General features: G+C 42.7%; 1 long non-coding RNA gene across 1 annotated transcript; it reads right to left on the bottom strand.

Moving 5' to 3' along the window:
• Window positions 1-412: 412 nt before the first annotated feature.
• Window positions 413-3,597, bottom strand: LOC123443524. Its single transcript, XR_006630709.1, has 3 exons — window positions 3,508-3,597; window positions 2,690-2,871; window positions 413-454 (listed from the first exon to the last, which is right to left on the bottom strand). It is a non-coding gene; the product is annotated as an uncharacterized LOC123443524 (long non-coding RNA).
• Between the last annotated feature and the right edge of the window lie 832 nt (window positions 3,598-4,429).

Below are 4,429 nucleotides of genomic sequence, written 5' to 3'. Positions count from 1 at the left end.
ATGGTGCTCCATTAGTATGCCTCCCAAGGCATATATACTAATGACGCACCAGGCAGTGCGCCATTAATATAACCCATGGTGCTCCATTAGTATCTGGTATTCTGACATATATATGTTTTGTTTCAAAACCACAAATTCAACAACACATAACATATATATCAAATATATAATACATAATATGTGCCCAATAGTTTTACTGATCCACAACACATAACATATATGCAAAATTACATAACAAATTTCATGATCCATATATCAAAATTCCATAGCATCCATACATCCAAAATTCCATAGCATCCATATATACATATAGTTCCATAGCATCCATACATACATAGCTCCATAGCAAATATAATATACAACGATACTTTGCGGGCATTAGTAAGTAATATTTGGCACTAAAACAAATGCCTTCATGTCCATATCATAGTCCAAAGAGCATCCGCGTGGCAACCTACAAGATGAAATCATCAACATGTCAAATTTAACACTCTAAATCATGAAGATCTTCAAGAATGGTCTCTAATTATAAATTTGATGTTCAAATGGGTCAAATGATCTCTACTTACATGTTTTGAAGAGCTCAAACCCATGCCTAGTCCCAATGATTAAAGGAAAATTACATATGTCAAAAGGAAATAAGGAACGCAATCCTGAAATTCATCCACACTCAGCTGATGCCTCCCTCCCTCCCTCCCTCTCTCTCCCTCTCTCTCTCCCTGCCCCTCTCTCTCTCCCCCCCCCCTCATTCTTTATTATGACTAGATGACCCGTTGCGCCGATGGCGCAAGAAGACAATTAGAACCGGGTATTATGTGGGTATTGTAGTGCACAAGTTAGCACCTTTAATCAATTGAAACAGAAAGAAAGAAAGTTTGTTTGAGGTGGTAGATCCATAAAATCCATTTAGCAAATATTATGTCCAAACAGTTAACTGCAGAAAACGGAACCTTATCATCCGAAGGGGGCATTCATATTTTAGTACCAATATAGGTTCATAACTTGTACATATCAGACTATAGAGGGGGCAACCCAACTCGTTATATTTAAATTATCAACTCAAAGTAATTCATAATAAAATTTCATGAATCATCATTGGCTCAAAAAATTTCCAACATGCCTTCCACTAACTCGTGCCTTCTTTAAGCTGAACCAGCATAAAAAGTAGAGCCGAGGAAGATTAGAGACATGACTATTGTTAGGTGACCAAAATGAAAGACCTAGTAAAACACATGGTATGAGAAATCTCATCCCAGCAAACACAACATAACTATATAGACACTAAGAAAAAAAAGAGGTAAAACAACACCAAGAGTAGATTGAAAGAATTTGTAGCATCTACTAGGACCGCAATGAATTAAATTAAAATATAGCACTGTAACTAATAAGTACCATCAAGTTTCCAAAAGGATGTCTTTTACCCAAAGATTATCGTCAAATTAAATTAAAATTACAGCACCTTATTCAATTCTAATTCAAGCACCATGAACAGTATCATCCATGGAGTTCATTTCTAAACTCAACACTTATTCATCAAGAACTTCTAACTTCAGGACGTGCATTTAGTTTTTTTTTTCCAGAGGTGTATAAGCATATTATCTTGTTAACTCAGCAAGTAGATATATAAGCTAACAGTTAGTGTTCTCAAAAAATTTAAATAGTTTTCTTACTGGACTATGTAAGCCTATTCAACTAACCATACGTCTCTATAAAACAATTACTCAAAATATATGATGGTTTCCTAGCTGACACGATCAACGAGTTGTTGATACGTGCATATGCAAAAACTAAGCATTCACTCTTCTGCTGTGACAGAGAACCATCGTACTCCATGGAATTTGCACGCAAAAATCATGTTAGGTTTCAATGAAAGCACATGGAAAAACCTCAGAGAAAGAGAGAGAGAGAGAGAGAGAGAGAGAGAGAGAAGCATGGTAAAGTCACATCTCTCAAGGTTCAGGTTAGATCATCTCAAGAAACTCTATCTAAAAAAAGAACCAGAAGACATATTCTAGCCTGAAACAAGCTTCATGGTGTTTAGTGTGAAAACAGAGCAGCTGGAACTGCAAAGATGCGCAGCCACACACACACACACACAAATAGGGAGACTATTCCATTCAAACTGCTACACGAAACTCTTCAAATAACTACAGGACATATGTAAATAGTCCTGATGTCTGGTAGGACCACAAAGCAAAAGAAGTGACAGCAAAGGTGTGGCGAAAAATAAATTATTGGTTGTGAGTCATGTATTCTTCAATTCTTGGTTGAGATAGAAGGTCTACAGTAACACCTTGGAAAGGCTTAGGAGCATTCAGAGAGGATCGAGTTACTGAATTTAAGCATGTCAAGCAATCAAATAACATAAAAGGCAATTCTTAAAGTGAAGATAGAATGCTTAGAGAATGCCTCATGAAGAGAACCCCAAAGAATGGAGCTCAGCAAGTCATAGGAATCTAGCTTGTAACCCTATTGTAGACAATTAAGACAACCAATGAAAAATCCCAGATCAATAGTAACACAAGCTATTCAACGATTTAACAAACTACTTAGAGCAATAGAAGATATAAACATTGTATGGAACTTTTGAGTGCTCAAGATAAAAGGTTAGCACATGACTTTAAACATGTCATATTGGTTCTTATTACTGACAAATCAAGCATTTTTGGTTTGAAGGAAGCAGCAATACCTGGCAGACAGCATGAGAACGAGATGGTCTTGCCACCGTTTCAATAGACGAGGTAGCGCCTATCTAGTAAAATAGAAACAGAAACAGTCTAGCAACAAAGTCTCCTGGATGGCAATATTACTGATCCGACGAACCACGGTAGAAACAGCAGATTCGGCCATAAGTTTCTCGATCTTGCTAGACTGCCGATGGAAAACGATGTCAGTGGTAGAGTAAAGCGGGAAAAAGTGGCAGGCGTCACATTAACTAAAAAATTGCACGGATCCTAGGACCATGGCAGGTATATCTCGACTGGTTTCTGCCTTGCTGAGAGTGTAGCCACCTAGTGATATGTACTCTAATACTTGGTAGTTTTAGGGTACGCAAGGCACAAAATCTTGTGCATAAAACCAATATATGAAATGTTCTAAGCAGGCAGTACTACTGGAGTAACAAAAGCCGGTCGTACTTCAGAATGTCAAAGCAAGCGCAGCATAGCACTGGGTCAACTCGCTACTATACATACTCCATATAAATCATTCAATCTACGATTGGGCGCATACAATTACTACTCTGGTTTGATAAATCTCCTCCTATGGTAGGAGCTATCATTTCAGCTACAGGGGGAAAGCGAACACGATCTAGTCCTGGCGGCGCGATGGGGAGCCCTGCGAGGAAGGGGAGGCCGGCGTCGCGGACTACGGGAACGAGGGGAGCTCTGCGGGGATTTGAGGCCCAGTAGGCGTGCTCACAAAGTGAATCGGATAGGTAGGGCTAGCAAGAGGGATCTGAGTGAGAAAGGGGATGAGGAGAGCAACTGAACGGAGGTCAGTGGATACCTTGCCAAACGAGGCGACGAGGCGCCCCCGGCGTCGAAGCCCAGCTCCGACAGCGATGAAGCCTTGTGCTTCCTCGACGGGGTGGGGTGGGGTGGGGTGGGGTGGTGACGCTCCACGACGGCCTTGCCTGGCGGTGGTGGTTCGGGCCGGGGGAGGCCATGGCGCGGTGGCGATTGCGATGCGGTGGGGCGCACGAGGAGAGGATGAGGATGAGAGAGGGCTTGCTAGGTTTGGGGTCGTGGGTCACAGAGAGATATTTTTTTTTGCAAAACTACTAATGAAGCACCTGGTGCGCCATTACTATTTTGCAAAAAAAATTATAGTAGTGACGTACTAGGTGAGTGGTGCGGGACGCACTCTGCCCCGGTGCGCCATTAGTACTTTTGGAAGAAAAAAATTGTTAGTAGTGGCGCATCGTGTGTGTGTGGTGTGCCATTAGTGTCCATCACACTAACGGCGCACCTGCACATGGTGTGTCACTACTATATAGTTGTGGCGCACCACTTGTCTGGTGCGCCATTAGTGTCTATATTATCTATAGCCCTTTTCCTAGTAGTGCGAGGCTACCCCTGAGGCTCTCGTGCTGCACGCCCTTTGAGGGCAACCTGGCAGGGTCCCGTGACCCTGCGCCTTCACGTGGGTGATGCATACTACGCAGGTAGCGCATGGGCGGTGCCAACAGGCACAGAGAGGGAGGATTTCCACTTCCGTGCTAAGGAAGTGGGGCGAGCTCGCAGGCTCCCAAAGAAACTCCCAAAGGTTTCTCGATTGGTGCAAGAAGACCAAGGTTGGGGGCTCGGCAGGAACCCCCGATCCCACCAACACGACATGAAGAAAGGCTTTCGCACGCGAAGACCGACTTTGTCAGGGCGGGCCGTAGTCTCGTACCCTTTCAAAATGGCCATTGTGGCAACCCTTCTAG

The sequence above is a fragment of the Hordeum vulgare genome, chromosome 3H, assembly GCF_904849725.1.
Source record: "Hordeum vulgare subsp. vulgare chromosome 3H, MorexV3_pseudomolecules_assembly, whole genome shotgun sequence".
Classification (NCBI taxonomy): Eukaryota; Viridiplantae; Streptophyta; class Magnoliopsida; order Poales; family Poaceae; genus Hordeum; species Hordeum vulgare.
This window is presented reverse-complemented; position numbering and strand designations above follow the sequence as displayed.